The following is a 20,825-nucleotide window of genomic DNA, read 5'->3' as shown; positions in this document are numbered from 1 at the left end:
ATCATTTTGACCTTACGTTGTTTATCAAAAAATGAAAACAAATAATGAATAAAACAAATAAAACTTTCTCAAGAAGAAAAAAATATTATCAGACATACTGTGAAAATATCCCTGCCCTGTTAAACATCATTTGGGAAATATTTAAAAGAGGAAAAAAAAAGCTCTAAGAGTGGCTAATAATTCTGACTTTAACTGTATAAACAACATGAGTAGCAGTGTGATATGGTTGTATATCAGCACTGGTGAGAGGCATGTCCTGCCAGTGACGATATACAGCCATATTGCACTGCTACAAGTGGGATGTTGAGTTTATACAACAGTTCGACGGTATAATCATGTGTATAAAAAAGAAAATCAAACATGTAAAAATCCTTTTGTATGAGGAATTACTTTCTTCCACCATTCAATCACATCTTAGTTGCAATCTAAACATCTACATTTTCGACTAAAAAGCATTATATTAATGCTGAAATCATGCTATGTGTTACGATAACCAGCGATCGTTCTCCGGAGATCGCTGGTTTCCACTATACTTGAACTTCACTTCCGCATTTCCCAGGACTACATATTCATACATGCACTTCTTCCAAACACGCACGCCTGGTCATTCATCTATCCTGATTGCAATTACCAGCTGAACCTTGTCACAGACTAATATCACACCATTCATAAGCCACTCTTTCACCTTTCCAGTTGGCCGAGTCTTGTTCGCCCATAGTGACATTACAATATGGTTCCTCCTTGTCTTGTTTCTCCGTGTCTCGATCCTAGCCTTGTTTACCCTAGTTATCCTGTTTAGCCTTACGACCTATTGCCTGTACTTTGATTACGACTCTGGATTTGCCTACACATACCTGTTTGTACCTGATTTGACCATTGCTTGCTTGACGACATTGAATAAACCTGCATATTGGATCTTACCTTCTGTTGTGGTGTTACTCCCCAGTCGTTACACTATGTTTTTAAACAAATTATTATGCTTGAATAAATTAGTTGAGTGAATGATTCAGATACACAATTTCGAAATTTTAATTATTATTTAGAAAATTATACTATTTGTGCCACATAAGGATAAGCCAAAGGATGCAATTCCAAATTCAGTCAATCATTTGTTTTATAAATAAATCATTGCCTATATCTCATTTTGAAGACTGCAGCCCACATTTTTGGCTGTATAGCCTATGCAATTGATTAGGTTTTCATGCACCCTTTATAATGCAATTCTAATTAGATTTTGGCAATAATAAAGTACATGCTTAGCCACAGAAAGAATTGATGATTCAATTGATGGTTGTTAGGTATACAGTCTGTGGTCACCACTTATTTGTAAACTGATATAACTCCCTTCATAGAATGAACCTACAGAAATAAACATTTAATGGTGCTCTTGTCAACAGAATAATTTCTTAATAAAAGAAAAGAATACAAAACAAAGCTGGGGCTTCAGCAAAGGCATCAGAGAAAGCAAACAAATCCACAGATTGCAGAGCCCTCATGAGGCATACTACAAAAATCTGAATACATAGAAAGCAAACAAATAAACACTTTATAGTGAAGGCAAAAGAATAGGCTAAGATTATACAATCCTTTTGTCTATTTGTGAGTCTCGACTGAGATGCAGAGAGGGTCTGAGCTTGTCTTTGATATGGAAAAGAGTGCAGCATGTCCCGCAGCTCTGTGCATGAAAGAAGAACAGGGGCATCAGAGGGGACCTGAAGGGTGGAGAAATCATTAACTGTTGTGCTTTTTTAATTTGCTGGACATTCACACACAGGCCAGCATAAGAATACTAACTCACACTTCCTTTCACTAACAATATTGCTGTCATACATTTTGATCCACACACACACAGGCAGAAAGAAAAAAAGAAAAAAAAAAACATCAAAAGCCACAGAGATTTGATCTATCTGTGAATTCACAGCTTTCCTACAGAGCATTTTAGCATTCAGCGAGTGAGGGTGAAAGAATCGCTCGGAGAACAGCAGCTTAAGGGCCATTACTCGTTCATTAGACAAAGAATAAACAAGAACTTGGCTATCAATATTTTAAAAAGAGAGAAGTTGTAGAAAGTAAATCTGCATCTCGAAGTAAATCTACATTTGATCTCCAAGCAGGTTTTTCTGAAAGGACTGTTTTCCTTCATTGCCTTTCAAATGCCTTTCGGCCTTGAGTTTCTCCACTAGGCAAAAGAATATATCACTCTTCACAGCTACAACACACAGGAGGAAAAACAAGTTCACACAACTCAGAAAGGAATCACTCAGACAGTGAGCTGGAAAAATAAACAGATTGAGAAAAGTGCTGTAGATGAGTGCTGTAGACATCAGAATCCTTTGTTATTAGTAACTTTTGTGGCTGTTTAATAATGTAACCAGCACAAATATAACCAACACAGGCTGATTGGTAATATGTGGCCAGGGCTACATATCTGAGAACCAGGAAATATATGCTAGAAGGCACGTTTTCCCCCTCAGTCCAAAGACATGCGCTATAGGTGAATTGGATGAACTACTTGACCGTACTTTGTTAGTGTGTCTAAATGTGAGAGTGTATGGGTGTTTCTCAGCACTGAGTTGTGGCCGTGATAAATAGGGACTAAGCTGAAGGAAAATTAATGAAATATGTGCCCTGAGCTACGTATGGCTGTATTTTGTGTGCATAATAACTTCTCTTCCTTTTCGCTGACTGCTTACCTTCCTATATACAGCTTTTCTGACATACTCAGTTTGCTCGATAGCTCGCCATGAACAGCATGGAACTTAAAATGTGTAGTGTCATTTCCTAGTTCAAATATGTAGCCCTGGGAAAGTATCTCCAATTAGCCTGGATTGCATGTAACACACAAGACACTTGAGTTAATGCTTCAATATTTACATGGCAAAGCTATTTCATGTTCTTTTGTTAGCAGTAAAAAGACTTCAGAAATTACTTTGTAAGTGACATTCGTGCTGCCGAGAATTTCAGAGTCTCAGAAATAAGAAAACAACATTTAGGAAAGTGTAAGTATCCGATCACAGTGATATACAAAACCCAGGCTCATTCTGAAAATGTACATCTATAATCAGAAAAAGAAAAGGCCTTGTCTGATTTTTACCACGTTTTCAGATTTTACCACATTCTCACCCTGTTATTTACTTGTTTATTTTATTTTTTGGCTTCTGTTCTTGTCTTACTGGCTTTCTGGAACTGTTCTTCAGCAGACTCGAACCCCGTCGTCATGGTCAACTCCTCTCTGAATTTCAAGTCCGTGGACATACATGGCGAGCTAATAGGACAAACTGGTAACAGCGGGAAAGCCGTCCACATGGAGTTAAGCGGTCAGCTGGTAAGTTTGAGAAGAAACAGCACCATATCGCTGCTGTAGCATTCATTTTAAAGACGAAATGCAGCTGTACGTACTTCTGGCTACTTAATTTGCGATCTCCAGAAACGTATGTAGTGCTACATTTTCAGAATTAGTTGGGTATACTGGGGCAGACTGGTAATCTGAAGCACTGATACATTTCTTATTGGCCTGCTGGTCTTTCTAACCTCTTGTGCAGTGTTTACAGTGTCTTTTTATGAGAAAAGAACATCTATCATAAACATAACATGACGATAAATTAAGGTTTTGCTCTATAACATATATTACACACTCATATCAAAAGTGTGAGTCTTACAAAATGTACATTTACAATAAGTAACTACTTAAAAATATTTGGAGTGTAAGTCTGTGCGGTTTACTTTATAGAAGAAAATGTATTGTCAAGTTATATTTACTACAAGTAGAATTTTACTCAATAATTGGTAATCCGCATTTTAAAATCTAATAGGCAAATCTTGAGGGAACCCATCGTGAATGTTTTTTTAAGGATCTGACGTCATTCTTGCACCACTCTACAGAATATACCAAGCACAAAGGCTTTATTTTGATCAATTGTGCAAAAATAGAGTAAATGCAAAGTAGGAGAAGAGAGAGAGAATTGGTGCTACAAAATCACAGCTAAGCTCTTCAAATAGGGAGCAGGTTAGTAATAATTACCTGCACACATCTACAGCAGTGTTTTCCAACTGGGGTACTGTGAAAAAAATTGGCCCACGCCCTAGGGTTCAGAATTCACAGAATCAATTTAAAATTTAATGATGATAAAGTGAATGTTTATAATTTGCATTCCAAAACAGCATGTTACAGCATCTTAGCTGTAAGCACACTGTGTTGGAAATGGAGATACAGTATTTTTTAATGCCAGATTACACTTAACTAACATACAATGACAAAGCTTTACAACCTGTTTTTTTTTATCTGCATGAAATTTCTCCAATTGAACACAGTGGCCTGATGTAAAAGTCACTTGTCTGGACTATTCAATGTGATCTCAAAGTAAATAGCACAGTGGCTATTTAGTGGCTAATTCATGAGAATTCATGTGATCTATATGATTTTTGTATGATTTGGCACCTAGTGACAGTTCCCCTTCACATCGAATTATGTTCGAAGTTTCTGAAAATTGTAAAGGTTTGTTTTGGCTAGAAAATTGTAAAGGTTTGTTTTGGCTAGTTAAGGCTAGTCAACACGACTAGTTAAGTCTGCGCACTAAACTTGAAGGTGCAGTAGGCAATCTTCCAAAATGCTAACAGCTTAGCAGAAATCTCTGAATCACAGTCCCTCCCCTGCCGTCCAGAGGCACGCCTCCTGTAACAGGAGCATGTGCACCTTAAAGATGACAGCAAAAGAAACCTCTCATGTGTTAAAAGCTACTAACGTTAGTGCTTGCCTTGTCTGGTGGTGCGCAGGAATTACACTCATTACTAAGCCAAACTGACATGCTATTTCAGAGCGAACATTTAGAGTTGCATGGTAAACAATGTATAGAGACTAGGCGGAATAGCACTATTTACTTGTGTTTTGTTGTTAAACTAATTAAAATGTACATTATCCATGCTGTAAAAGGACCTCATGTCTTATCACTCTTTCACCGGAAGATTTTAGTGGCTGAACAACGCTTCTGTGAAGATATAACCCATTTTTAACAACAACATCCAACGTTATATCAGCTTTGCGTGATGCTAAAATAGTTTTAAAACAAAACGTTACATGTCTACGAGAAATCCTTCTGCCATGGTGTCATCCTTTCTCCAGCATGCAAGGGTAACTCCAATATTGATTAAGGTTTTTAAAAAGTTTTGATTCAGCATGTTTTTGCCTGTCGCGCACGCACGTGTTCTCTCTCTCATGAATGCCCGCAGCACGTCTATGCACAAACAGCGGTTGGTGGAGCTGCATGCAAAGGGCTGCACAGTTGTTCAAATCTGCATTTGCTGACAGACAGTTTGACCTACTTATCGGAATTATGGGAGATGTCGGCATGACTCTATTTAATTGGATGAACATTTTTTTTGTTTTATGTCTTACCCAAAATTTAAAAATACATATAAACACATTTTTATAATTTACTGTAATCATTACTATTGGAATGTGAAGAGACTTTCAATCAGCACAACAACAAATATTTCTGAAGACAATCACCTACTGCACCTTTAACTAGACTCTTGACGGGAAAGAAAGAAAGAAAGAAAGAAAGAAAGAAAGAAAGAAAGAAAGAAAGAAAGAAAGAAAGAAAGAAAGAAAGAAAGAAAGAAAGAAAGAAAGAAAGGTATTAGAAATTGGAATGTCTGACAAATTTTGTCAGGGTCCATATCTGCTCACCGGAGTACTCTTAGGTTCTCCTGGGGTTCTAGTTCTGGGTTCAAGTATTTCTCTGGTCTGGCTTTTATAAGGATGGTTTTTTACCCACCCTCTGGAACTGAGTTGACCAATAAGAAATTAACTGCCCTGACGCACGTTTTATAGTCTTTGTTTCAAAGTGGTGTGATTTGCATAGGCATTCTGGGTGAAAGGCAGTGAAGAACGTTTCTTAAAATGTTAATATGTTGCACACATATTAAAAAAATGTAAACAATCGTTCAATACACCAAATTAGCTTTGTAGGGACATCAAACATGAACCATCTATGATCTTGTTTAGCTGTGGTAGAATTAAACATTGATTGCAACAGTATTAAAACCATAATAATAATACATCAGCAAGAGACTTGTTGTGAAACACCTGATTACATATAAAGAGAGAATAGTTCACATTAAAAGTATGTCCTAAGCAAGTACCTTATACAAGTTTAGCTAGGTCTCTGATGAGGAGATGTTGATGGGGTTTCATTTGTGGAATAAAGCAAAATGTGATTTATTCGGTTTAGTATATATTCAGCCAACATCCCTCGATCAAGTTTGGTCTTTGGCCCTTTATAAGAAAAAGATTGGCCACCCCTACTATTTACTGTACAGAACCACATGTTACCCCATTGGAACACAGTTCCTACAGCGTAGGTTCTTGCCCACCACTGTGCAAGTAGACCAGAAAACATAACCCTACCCCTGGCTTTTTGAAGTGCATCAAATCCTATTGATTTTGTAGGGCTTCACATAAAAATCAGCTATTAGATTTTCACTGACAACCTTGGAAATCTGGGAAGTATTTTTTTTTAAAGTTGTGTAAGATCTATTCAAGCATTGTCAATAAGAAGCAATGAATACATATAATATGTCCTTTAACTTATGCGTTAAAGGTTGTTCATGTGACGGTGAGTCATTTAAATTCCTATATCAATAGAGCCATTGTTTCACCCCACAGCAAGCAGAACTAACAAGGCCACCGATTTTCGTAGCAAATGAAGATGTTAACGCCCACGTGAACTTCTCAACACACTGCTAATTAGTTTGGCCGAGCTGTAGAAGGCTAATGAGAGGTGGTGCGCGAGCCACACGGTGTCAGACTGCTACAGGGATAGCAAGCGAAGGGGAAGCAGAGCGTGTGAAATCGGAGTGATGTTTAATTAAAACTACATGTCCTAAATGCTGCCAGCCCAACAACAGTCCAGCACTTCCCCAATAAACGTCTGTCCATCACAATGCCATCTAATGAGGGAGTATGTGCTTAGATGGTTCGATATTGAGTTGGACTTGGTGTGGAAAGACAACTCTTTCTGTGTGTCTTTTGTTCTTGATTTCTCTTTCTCTGTTCTCTTTTCTTGGTTTTGAAGAAGATTACGCACACGGCTCTGGCAGAATTTCAAAACAAACCAATGGATTGTTTTTTGTATTTTTTTGTATGAAAAGGCCTTCAAGTCGCAGCGCTGCACGTTCTTTCATATGAATGCAATTATGGGTGCTTCTATATTGGCAGTACTGCATGCATAGCGTTTATATTCATTGGGTTGGCGAGAAGGTTCATTAGAGCAGGTTTTGTTGCAAATGTGCTAGTGTCATGATTCTTCCCTGTGTGGAGGTTTTCTAGGAAAACCTGACAGTGGGATCTCTTTGTCTCTTGGGTTATTTCATTTCCGAGTCTTCTTTTTCTGTCCATGTTTGCCAAAACATGATACATTATTCATTTATTTCTTAACTCAGATCCAATTAGTTGTGTTTGAAAAATTCATAAGGCAAAGAGGATTGTGTGCAATGATATTCTTTCTAATGTTCAGTGGAAGTCTTGGGGAAAAGCTGTATTTAAGAAACTGGCAGAATGTCATGGTTGAATTACTCATTCATTCGTTCATTTTCTTTTTGGCTTAGTCCCTTTATTAATCTGAAGTCGCCACAGCGTAATTAATTGCCAATTCATTGCAACCCATCATTGGGAAACATCCATACACACTCATTCACACACATACACTATGGTCAATTTAGCTTATCCAAATCACCTGTACCCATGCCCGGATTGGCTAATCGGGAGGACGGGAGGAGAATTCCCGGTGGCCCGATTCGTTTTTTGTCCACGAGAGCCGGTGTCCCTAGCTGCCTGCACTCTCAGCAGTCACACTTTTTTTCATTTATTTATTTATTTATTTGACCATAGCCTCACTCTTTTTATTCATTATTTTGCTGCAGCTCCACTCTTTTTTATTTATTTTCTCGCAACCTCATGAGCAAAATGCAGCTGCAGGTTAATAATGACGTAACTATCATTCGACCCCAAACAGCGGCACCTTAGTGAGTATAAGAATTCAAATAATTAATGTCAATGAATATTACACCTGCTCAATGAAAATCAGATGATTCACTACATTAATAAATCTGACATAACTTGATGAGAAATCTAAAAAAGGGAGAAAAAAATGCGTTCCACTGGTCCCGATGTGGTCCAGTGATCAGCGCATTGTGTTAAGACGCTGCCGACCCGAGTTTAAACCTTACGTAAGTATGTTTTTTTTTTTTTTTTTTTTTTCATTTTTATTGTTGAGACATATAATACTGTTAGGGTTGTTAAACATTTGAAGTTCTAAAGCAGCTGTTTTCTTGAGAAAAAAAAAAACGTGATAGTGTCATTAGAATCTGAATTGGAAATGACCTTATTTTAATATAGTCAGTCGTGAACTGAGGTGGGCCGGTCTAAGGCTTGAAACTCCAGGGCTGAAATGGAGTCCCACTCCAGCCAAGCCTGTACCGCATGTCTTTGGACTGTACGGGAAACTTGAGCACCTGAAGGAAACCCACGCAAACACAGGGAGAACATGCTAATTCCACAGAGAATTGCCAACTGACCGAGTGGAGGCTCAAATCAGCGATCTTCTTGCTGTGAGGCGATTGTCCTAGCCACTGTGTCACAGTGATGCCCTTGATTGAATCATTATTATTTTTAAAATTATAACCTTACGATTTTTATAAGCAAACTCAAACACTCACATTTAGTTGTAAGCTATCCTTGTTGTTCTCTTGCTTTTCCTGAAATACCTGAATGAATGATTATGAAATAGTTGTTTCAGACACAGTGTACTATAAAAGATGCTGTACTTCTGAACAATTCTACATTCAACAAGCTTATTTTATTCAATGTTAACATATTACAAAAAAAATGGATTCAGCTCTATTCTGGTTATTATGCTCATTATAATTATTTATTCTGCATATAATTAGTTATTTTTAAATGCCACTAACATTAATGAGCCATCATTAAGTCTAACTAGGCATTCTGCAACCTATCAAGTTTTCCAACTTGAATAATTGCAGTTCCATTGTTTGACCTTTTGCCAGTTTCATTTACACTGTTGTTAATTATCATCTCATGCCATTTAGTGTTTCCTATTTTGTGATATCAGGATGCATTTGTTATTACCAAGCAGTTAATTATTTAATGCTTACCCTTATTAGATACATAATCATTTGAGATATTCTATAGTAATTTATAATACATAAACATACACTTTATGCATTTTTAAGTCATTACAACAAAATAACATAATCCTTATTTCCTTTGGCTTTTTTTTGTTCTCTTAACTTTTGAAAACATCAGCTGCACAGACCTAAAATTATTTCTGAATGATACAAAAAAAGAAAAAGAAAAAAAAACATTTAGTTGGGTTAACATAAGATTATTGATTTTCTGGAGAGGTGAACTACTCTGTAACAAAACATTTTAACTTGTGACAACTGAACATTTTTTGTCTGCAGAACTAAAATGCCTGAACTTGAGTGAAAAAAAAACATAGTGCTTCTTCCTTTTTTTTTCTTGTTTACTCAACATTTATTAATAAAATGTTTTTCCTTTATAGGACAGTAGAGAGTATAGACAGGAAAGCGTGGGGGAAAATCAGCATAGGACCTCAAAGCAGGAATCAAACTCAGGTGGCTGTAAAGTGCCATGTGTTGGCACACTAACCACTAAACCATTGGTACCAACGTGTTTTAAAAACATCAGTTTGAGTAAACAAAAAACTTATTTGGAAATTGGTACTAAGAACAGAACAATAATTAATTATTTCTTAGTACTATTTTCCTAAAGAGGTTTTTTCACTTAACTTCAGACATTTTAGGTCAGTGCAATTGATGTTTCAAAAGTTCAGTACTCGTCGATGCCAGTGGTCTACTGGTTAGTGCCTCGACATGTGGCACTCTGGAGTTCACGGCATCCCGAGTTCAATTCCCGTCTCAAGGTCCTATATGCTAGTCCTTCCCCCTTCTCCCCACACGTCCCTGTCTATACTCTCTAACTATAAAGAAGTTATTGTTGAGTACATACAAAAAAGAAAAAGAAAAAAGGTCTGCAGACATTTTTTTTAAAGTTTTGTCACAGAGTAGTGCACCTCTTCAGAAAACTAATAATCTTTTTACCCCAACTAAATGTTTTTTGTATCACTGACAAATAATTTTAGGTCTGTGCAGCTGATGTTTTTAAAAGTTGAGTGAAGTAGAAAAAGCGAAAGGAAATAAGTTATAAGTTAATAAATAAATTGTTTTTTTTTTTTTTTGTTCTGACTAATTTTCTTACAGTGTATTTTACTGCATTATAATATTTTACAACCCTCTGTAAATGAATGATAAGCACATTGTAGTTTTAACTATAGTGATAAATATGTGACTATATGTGAAAAGAATATGTAGTATACTTTTGTAATATACACTGTAATGTATAGCCTTTTGTAGTAAAATAAATAATGGTAGACAACATAGTACAGTATTTGGGTAGTTTGCTTCTATTACTGTAATCACAACTAGTATCACAACAGGTTAATTTGGTACATTATTGTTGTATGAAATGGTTCAAAAACACTATAAGTATGTTTTCATGTGGGGATATTTTACTGTTGTCCCCAGAAATATGCACTTTAAATCCATTCAAAAAAAAAAAAAAAAACAAACCAAAAAAAATATGTTACGTTAAAGACGTTTTGCTTACATTCCAGTTGTACAGAAAAAAATCTCATGTCAACATTTTACATATTATCTTTCCTTTACTTTATTTATATACATTATGTATTTTGAAGAAGCTAATCCAAACCCCTGTTGCATATATTAATTGTAAGCAGCTAGATATACTGCATGCTATTTAAAGTGTATGAAACACGTACACAATATTGGTGGGAATTTCATTTAGCTGTTTCATTGTCCACTAAAGGGGGAAGGCAGTGGGCTGACGGTCTCCCAACATAAGCAAATTGCCAATAAATTATGTTCTCTGCTGGGAGGGTGAAGGAAGAGACTGAATCACTGATTCAGAGAGAGAGAGAGAGAAAGCGCGAGAGAGAGAGAGAGAGGGAGAGAGTAATGTGGATCGGACTGACGAGCACCGGCCCGCACGCGCGTGTCTATTTCCTCTCTCCGTGCAGTGGTGCACACGCGTTTCACTAGTTTTGACAAGGGAATGCTTTTCTTTCGGAGGCGACATCTCTTGTTTTCCATCAGCGCGCGCTTGATGCGGATTAAATCACTCCAAAAACATCAATCTCGTCTCAGAGCGGATCAGCACCTTGGACAGCGGATGCCAAAGGTACAGTCTGCTGAACGGTCTGTTCGGATGAGGGAGGGTTTCCTGTCAAAATCATGAATTACCCGTTGTGCAATGAGCTGTGGCGAGCACATAAGGCGCGTTGTGCTCCCTAAATTAATATAAACTTAATTGAACTGACGGCATGAAGGACAATTAGTTAATGGCTGGCTGAGTACATGTGTGGATAAAAAAGTATTGTGATTTATGTCGGTGCTTCTAATGGGTTCGAGTTTATAGTGCAGTCGCTAAAGTATCCGTTCGTGATTTCATGGGACAGCTAGCGCTTTTGGCTAACTAATGGGGGTTGAGATAACAAACTGTCGGCTAAAGGTTGTTAAATGAAAGAAGAAAAGCAGAACTGATGAATACAGACTAGGCTAGACACTGTTTAATAATCAGGATTTTTTAAGTATTTTTAGATTAGGTAATCTGAGTTGCTTGGGGTGTAAGTCTTGCTACTACGCTATATAAAAAGTAAAACAAATGAAAACTGTTTCAGTCGTGATTATTGTATGGACGGAAGTCTTTTGAATCCCATGCATAAAAGAGATCCTGACTTAAAACTTGATCGATATAAGCTTTAAACAATTTTTAAAAAAGTAACATTTAATTAGGCATTCATTAGCACATAGCCTAATAATATTTTTTATCTTAAATATTTGCCTGATAATGATTCTCTTATTAATTCTGAATCCTTCTGGTCATGATTTTATAAATGAACATAAAATGTATTGACTAAATTGCATTTCTATGACGTCATCCCCTGTTAAATTTTAGTTTTATGTTCATCCATCATTTTTACACTTAATGCATCACGTTCATCTTTGCAGATCATTAACAATTGAGATGCCATTACTTTCGTTCACAAACGATTCACTGCCACTGCGAATCGGAAGGCAGGAAAGCGACCACGAGAACGATTCGATTCATTCAAAAAGCGATTCGATCCATGAGGGAAATCCACAGGCTCACTACAGCTTCAACCCTTTCAAACAATAGCCATGACGTTTGCTTCTGTTTTCATTGACTGAATGCCATTCTAGCACCTCGAAGGGTTTCAAAGGGGTTTTTACAAACGACTCATCCGTTTCCACTTACAATGCTGGCTCAGAGCCTACAGGCATTTTTCACGCGCCCTGCAGTTCTGAGGTGAGCCAAGAGGCGAATCACGTGACACATAAACAACCTGAGGGATCCTCGAACCCTTTCACCTCGTACACTTTATCGACCGCCTGGCTTACAAGGTGGGTTTGTTCTCAAAGTCTGTTTGTGTATGCCTTACACCTTGAAGTTTTGGCCACAAAAACTCAATTGATCACTGACTAGAAAAAACATACAGGTAAGGTAACTTAGCTCACTGGTAGGCTAATATACAAAAGATATCACAGTACCTTATTTGTCCAGCAACTATCGTAAATATTTTAAAATATATATTGAATTCAACAGTAAAAATGCATATATAATAAAAAATACACATTTAGGTTACTCACTTTTAGTTCTCCTATCTGAGAAATGGATCTCCTGTAACATGTTTATATGAGCGACTGAATTTTAATGTCATATTTTTGTTATTGTCTGTTGTTTTGTGATTTTACACCGTGTTGCTTAATTTCTTTCCCTTTCTGAGCAGTTTAATTATTCAGTGTTTAAGCCTTTGAGAGTTGTCTGAATAATATTTAGTATATAGACAATTTATTTGGTACATCTTACTATAGTACTGGGTTAAACCCCCTTTTTCCTTCATAACTGCCTTAATCCTTCATGGCATAGATTCAACAAGGTACTGGAAATATTCCTCAGAGATTTTGGTCCATATTGATATGATAGCATCCCGCAGTTGCTGCAGATATGTCAGCTGCACATCCATGATGCAAATCTGCCATTCCACCACATCCCTAAGGTGCTCTATTGCTCGATTGAGTTTTGGTGTCTGTGGAGGCAATTTGAGTACAGTGGACTCATTGCCATGTTCAAAAATCCAGTCTGAGATGATTTATGACATGGTGCATTATCCTGCTGAAAGTAGCCATCAGAAGATGGTACACTGTGGTCATGAAGGATAGATATGGCCAGCAACAATACTCAGGTAGGCTGTGGCATTGACTAGTTGGTACTAATGGGCCCAAAGTGTACAAAGAAAATATCCCCCACACCATTAAACCACCAATAACCTAAACCATTTACACAAGGCAGGATGGATCCATGCTTTCATGTTGTTGATGACAAATTCTGATCGTACCATCCGAATGTTGCAGCAAAAAATAAGACTCATCAGACCAGGCAACGTTTTTCCAATATTCTATTGCCCAATTTTGGTGAGCCTGTGCGAATTGTAGCCTCAGCTTCCTGTTCTTAGCTGACAGGAGTGGCACCCAGTGTGGTCTTCTGCTGCTGTAGCCCATCTGTCTCAAGGTTTGACTTGTTGTGTGTTCAGAGATGCTCTTCTGCATACCTCGGTTGTAACGAGTGGGTATTTGAGTTATTGTAGCCTTTCTATAAGCTCAAACCATTCTTGGCATTCTCCTCTGACCTCTGGCATCAACAAGGTGTTTGCGCCTACAGAACTGCCGCTCTCAGGATATTTTGTTTTTTTTTTTTCGGAATATTCTCTATAAACCCTAGAGATGTTTGTGTGTGTAAATCCTAATAGATCAGCAGTTTCTGAAGAACTCAGACAAACCTGTCTGACACCAACAACCATGCCACGTTCAAAGCCACTTTAATCATCTTTCTTCCTCGTTTTGATGCTTGGTTTGAACTGCAGCAGATCGTCTTGACCATGTCTACATGCCTAAATGCATTGAGCGGTTGGCTGATTAGAAATTTGTGTTAACAAGCAGTTGAACAAGTAGATGTACCTAATAAAGTGGCCGGTAAGTGTATATGTTTACATGGTTACATGTATATATATATGTATATATATATATATATATATATATATATATATATATATATATATATATATATATATATATATATATATATATATATATATATGTGTGTGTGTGTGTGTGTGTGTGTGTTAATTAAATCTTCAACACAATATCTATTACATCATTTTAGTTACAGTCAATGTGAGATTGCATTCACAACCTATTTCTGGGGGAAAATGAAAAAATTAAGAACAAAATGTTGGTTGTGAAATAATTTTTCCAACAAAAATTGATGGAAAATATCCCGGTGATTGCAGAAGCGATGCTGAAACTGTATTACTTTCCTCTTTTTTTTATCTGTAATTTTTTTTTTCTTTGGAATAGCACGCAGAGATTAATCATTCACAGTCAGACCATAAAGAACACTATATAGGGTCAATTTAATGATGACTTTAGGTGACCTCTCCCATTGATCTGATAATAGCCCACAGAATTGCCAAGGCTTTGCTGCTGGTACTTGTACTTTATCTCTCTTCCTGTGCATAAAGTGGAATTAGGTTTTCAGAGTGACTCTCCTCCTCCGCTGTCCTGTCCGTCCATTATCAGGACACATTCTTACCCCGGTCATGGAATTTCCACCTGCATGTTTCCAATCCCTTTGGGGTTTCACAACTGTGACATGACCGCCTCCATTTGCAGGCAGACAAGCTAACTGCCTCCCTGCCAGTCCAAACCCCCCGCTGGCTAATTACTGACACAATGTCAGCACGGACAGCTGGCAAGGCCATTTTGTGAAGTGAAGCATTTGACTGGGGTTGGCTGGATGGAGGCCCTTCCTCTGAGTTTTGCATCTGTAGGAGGCCTGGATGCCCACATCAAACAATGCAGCTCTGCCCATGAGGCGGCATGCTGGATGCACATGCACAGTCTTTCAGCACAGTGAAAGATTGGTTAAGACGATCTGCTTGTGCTCATTAGAGATAGTTGGATTACTCTAGAGTGTGTGTTGTAATATGCTGGAAGCGTAGCTGACATACTGGTGTTTGAGATCACGTGGTCGCAGATGCCCCTGCTGAACTTAGACATCAGAATAAGAATGGAGTTTATCTGCCATATTAGCTTATTTGTTGAAGGAAGGTGACTTGGTGAGTGGCTCCCAAGGCAACAGCAAACCTACACAGTTCCGGTAAACAGAGTTTATGCAGTGCTGAAGTACAGTAGAGGAATGTTTAATATTATGCAGTTATGTTCGGAATTTATTGCTGAAGTGCCTGCTCTGTAAGTTAAATATAAAGCTCATAAGCAGTGTAAACAACAGATAAGCAAATGCATAATGTGAAAGTATGTGTAACGTAATGTTTTTTCAGCTTTGATATAGACTGTTATACACTTGTCTAGTTTGTAAGTTAAAGAATAAATATTTTAATGGATCTATTGTATGCAAAATAGGGCGGCACCGTGGCTCAGTGGTTAGCACTGTCACCTCACAACAAGAAGGTTGATGGTTCAAGTCCATTCTGGGTCAGTTAGCATTTCTGTGTGGAGTTTGCATGTTCTCCTCATGTTCGTGTGGGATTGCTCCCAGTGCTCCCGTTTCCCCAACAGTTCAAATACATGCGCTATAGGTGAATTAAATGAACTAAAAATGTATGAGAGTGTGTGTGTGTGAATGAGTGTATGGAAAATAGCTGAGGGAAAAAGAATGAATGAATGAATTAATGTATGCAGAGTAGTTGAACAGATGCGGTATTGTATATTTCTCTGAACATTTTCAATGGATTTTAGATTAGGGGGAAATATTATCCAAAAACATTCCAGAATTCCACAAATAATGCACAATTGTTGAAATATTACTTCATTGTGTGTATTTATGATTCGGAAAATGTCAAATTAGCTTTACAGTGATCAGTGTTATATAGTGGACTTTCTCCAGCCCAAAAGCTGCCCAAAACCCATAGAAAATATGAGATTAATAATAGATTTAAATCTAGCCTAGTTACTTTAACTGTCATAATTTTTTACTATACAGATAGGAACACACCAGCAGTCACAGAACCACAACATAGCCAGATCACATCGAAACACTCTGTTGGGAAAAAAGTAATATATGTGTGAATAGCAATGTGAATAGATATGTGGTATATTATTTTATTGTAATTTGCATTTTTGACTTTTTTTAAAGAGATTAGGTAGACGTAAAATTGTTATTACTTTTTACCCAACACTCACCCACACACTGCACTTAATGTTGTGCAGATTACACTACCTATTAGAGTATGTTTAACTTTTGAAATGGGGAGTAAATTCATCCTATTTAAATTTTTTTTGAACATACTTGGGTGCTGCTTGACAGCGCTTCTATATTTGTTCTTGCTGTCAATTACAGAAAGAAATTATCGATAAGTGATAAAATGCTTTGAGTTTAACTGCAGACGCTGCATGATGCGTATGCACGCAAAGGGGAGTCGGATTTGTCCGGGGGGTCAGATTTTGATGCAATTTTTCTTCACCTCCTTTTGCGGGTGTGCCCACGCGGTTTTTGCTATGCACTGCTCAATACTAACTGAATAGAGTATGAGCTCACAGTTACTATATGTTTTGTTGAATAAGTTGCATATAAAATTTACATTTTAAAACCGCTCAAATTTTGTCAACTCGCCTATGCCATTTTTAACCTTTCAGCCTATTTGGACGGAAAACCACCCAATCTGGCAACACTGACAGTGATTCAAATTACACTCAAAAGACCCCAAAGACTATGTTTTTTAAAGAAATCGGTGTAAAAAGGTAAAAAAAAAAATATTTGAATGGTCTGAAGAACCTATATCTACTATACACATTAAAGGTTCTTAATTGTCATTGAGAGTTCTGTAAAGAATAATTATCATCCATGAACATTTTTGTTTAACAAACTGTTGTTTAAAAATTCTCCACACACTCACACACACAAAATAATTTAAGAACTTTCATTAGAAGTTAATCTATATGAATCTGGTGGTTTAATCCAGTCACTTTATTTGATGAACAGATTTATTTTAAGCTGATCATATGGTAAACATGAAAGCTCAAACATTTACAGTATGTGTGATGCACGAGAACCAGTCTCACCTTTAAAGGGATAGTTCACATCATTTACTCACACTCAAACGGTTATAAACTGAATTTCTTTCTTTTGCTAAACACAAAACAAGATATTCTGAAGAATGCAGGAAACCTACAGCCATTCACATCCAAAATACTATGAAAGCTTCCAACGTTCTTTGGTATGTCTTGTTTTGTGTTCAGCAGAAGAAAGAAACTCAAAAAAGTTCAGATGCAAAAAGCACTGTCTGCAATTTTCTACTAAACTGAGCACTTTATTCAGCCTCCTGTGTTTATGTTCAGTTATTTCACTTTAAAGGCAATGAAAACAACCTACTCACTGCCATAAAATGAAATTACTGAAGGTACACACAGCAGCCTGAGAAAAATGATCATTTAACAAGAAATTGTCAGGTGGCACTTAGAGGCTTTTGCATCTGAGCTCTTCAAGTGTATGGTATGATATACTTCCATGTTTACCATATGTAATGTTCTGTTTATATGTGTTTTTGTGTGAATAAAAGTAAAAAAATAAGACTAACTAGTATATATAAACAGTTGAATTCAGAATTATTAACCCCCCTTTGATTTTATTTATTTTTTAAAATATTTTCCAAATTATGTTTAACAGGGCATGGAATTTTTTACAGTATGTCTGATAACATTTTTTTTTTCTTCTAGGGAAAGTCATGTTTGTTTTATTTCGGATGGAATAAAAGTTTTACATTTTTGAAACACCATTTTAGGGTCAAAATCTTTAGCCCCTTTATCTTTTTTTCGATAGTCTTCAGAACAAAATATTGTAATATAATAACTTGCCTAATTGCTAAACCAAAATTTTAAGCCTTAAAAAGTCTTAAATTCACCAAAATATTGTTGTAGGTCTTAAATCATTTTAAACAGATCTTAGTTTTCCTATATCCATGAAGAGCTCATACAGGCTAAACCCATCTGATCACCAGCAATCCATCTCAATAGATTTTTTTTTTACAAATAGTTAGATTTTTAACTCTATTTAGCAATTTAGTTTAATTATTTTACTTACAATACCCGTGTTTGCTTTCTGACTCATAATTAATAACTAAGTTGATGAGGATAGATAAAAAAATAAAAATATTTTCTTTTCAATTGGAAAAAGAAATTGTAATAGAGTTATTCCTTACAATACCATTTGTTTACAAGACCTGGAGAGAGAGTTGTGCATATATTTATATATAACATGTGCATAGATTTATATATGACATGAGATTTAGCTTTTTTTTTTTTTTTGTTAAAAAGTGAATCTATAAAACCAGTGTTTGCTTGTTTTCACACATTATTATTAACTCAATTTAAAAATGTTTGATGAGGAGAGTAAAAAAATTTTCCTTTTCTATTGGAAAAAATAAATTCTAATAGTGTTTAGTCCCGTATACGTCTGAAATGTCATTAATAATGGTCTCAAAAAAGGTCTTGTACACACAGGAAATATTTTGTTTGCGTTTATCATCAGCATTTTTCAAGACTGGATTCAAACCCAAGCGATTTTCACTGGCGTCGAGCAGAAGAATATGCAAAATCACTCCTTGATGTTAGATGGCGCTACACAGCTTTAAGCTTCTAACACCCACTTGTAACACAGAAGAAGAAGACAAAGTTGACAAGCTTCTTGTTATGTATGGTTCAAGCAGCAGCTCTAGCGATGAAGAAATGATTATTGTCCTCGTTCATATCGCCTCTGGGCATCTTCTTCAATGTGCGCTCGCATTGACAATTTTGCGCTTGAGAGCCTCCAAGTGCTGTTTGCTGTAACTTTAGCAGCTCCGTGCACGTGATCAAAAGTGCCAACCTGATCGGTGGAGAAGGTTTCAACGCAGCACATCAAAATAAAAAAACGAGCCTGAGGCGATTCTTTAAAAATGGCGTATTACGCCTGCCGTTTTGAACATTGGTGTGCACAATCACATTGGCGCCTTTTATTTAGTCACGAGGCATTAAACGCTGACGGAAAACGCGAGCAAAAATCGTCCCGGTGTGCATGGGCCTTTAACTTTGACTTTATGAAACCTGCAGAAACCCTGTACCATGGTAGAGAGTTTATTAAGCAACTTTATTTTCTAAAGGTCCACAAGCCCAAAAGTGCATATCTGATGAAACAATATCTATATGTAAAGTGGTTTGGGTTTAATTACTTGCAGATGTGAATAGAGTTAGTGGTTTAGAAACCCCCCAAAACAGATTGTCTAGAATATCAATACAGTGCTGCTTTGCAACCACTGAAATCAATAGCATTAGTCTAAACCCCCATTCCTGCCTCATCCCCACCCCCCCAAAAAAATCCCACCATGTCCAATTTTAGCTGAGTAATTCATTGTCCCAACCTAGCATTAGTTCCCATGACAACCTAGTCATCTATTAATTCCCTGGCATCATGACAGCAGTACAGTTGCCAACATACTTTCACATTACAAATGCTGCAAAGCAAATAGAGTTCTTTTCAGTGTGCGAGATGTCATTTTAGAGCTGAAAAGCTCATAGCGACTCCACTCACACTCGCCTTTGTGTCGTGTTCTGTGCGAATGAACATATTCTGCTGTGACAGATGTATTAGTCAGGTCTGGTCCTCTTCCTTGATGCAGGATGACAGTTCATAAAACATACTTCCTTAGAAATACATGGCAATGAAATCATCTCGGGAATCCAGCGATTCCTTCTAGACTGACTTTTTTTTCTGCTATAAAAATTCAACATGATACAATGTCTTGCTTTACTGCGCACTGTACAGGCTGGCCTTTCAGAGTCACCTAAAATATAGCTATTACAGTTTTACACCCGAATGGAGCATGGCTGTGTGGTGTTTCTGTTGATCTACCTGGACAGGAGAGTGCAGCCCTTCCATAACAGCAGCATAAGGGCAGAGACCGCGGAGTCTCAGAGCAGCAAGCGCTTAAGAGCGTGTGGGGCCTGAATTGAATCACCTCTCACAGAGGGAGAAGGAAAGATAAAGTGAGTCACAGAGAGACAGAGGCAGCAAAGATAACATCTATGTGCCACAATTTGAGATTGCACTGGTTACTGCCTCTTTTGTAGCAGATTTGGAGCTCTAAGTCGTTCCATTTGTTGCCTCTCAGTGTAGCAGCCTTAAAAATGGTATGACTTTTGTCTTACTGAGAATACAAATGGTGAGGCCGAACTTGTATTTTGTTCATTTATTCATGCCATGTCTTCAATTAGGACATGTAGTATTAATTTATTTAGTTGTCTGAGACAAATTTAATTAACATTACAGAAGAACGAATGAAATGTATAAAGAATGAACAGCTGAAAAGATCTTGTGGCTATGTTTGGTCACACTTTAACGGAATCAGTTTTATTGCCAAGTGTGCTTCACACACACAAGGAATTTGTTTTGGCTACAGAAGTTTCCAGTGTTTCAAGTGACAAGTGACAACACAAAATAAATTTGGAAAAAAATGAAATACGATAAACATTAAACAGAGATGCAGTTAGTCAAAAAAGACTATTAGTAAAAAAAAACACAGATTTGTTATAATTATATACAGTTTATAAGGTGCTGTGTTTAAATGCATATGGAC

At 36.9% G+C, this 20,825-nt stretch overlaps 2 protein-coding genes across 2 annotated transcripts in view; both read left to right on the top strand.

Annotated features, from left to right (window-relative positions):
- Window positions 1-20,825, top strand: part of LOC137488123 (uncharacterized) — a 590,350-nt gene that overhangs the window by 354,953 nt on the left and 214,572 nt on the right. The gene's annotated exons all lie outside the window — the stretch shown is intronic.
- The window catches only part of tmem121aa (transmembrane protein 121Aa), a 50,047-nt gene continuing 40,281 nt past the window's right edge, over window positions 11,060-20,825 (top strand). Inside the window, exon 1 of the mRNA XM_005158744.6 lies at window positions 11,060-11,296. The gene's annotated coding sequence lies outside the window, so the exon portion shown is untranslated. The remainder of the gene's footprint in view (window positions 11,297-20,825) is intronic.

Source organism: Danio rerio, chromosome 17, assembly GCF_049306965.1.
Source record: "Danio rerio strain Tuebingen ecotype United States chromosome 17, GRCz12tu, whole genome shotgun sequence".
Taxonomy (NCBI): domain Eukaryota; kingdom Metazoa; phylum Chordata; class Actinopteri; order Cypriniformes; family Danionidae; genus Danio; species Danio rerio.
This window is presented reverse-complemented; position numbering and strand designations above follow the sequence as displayed.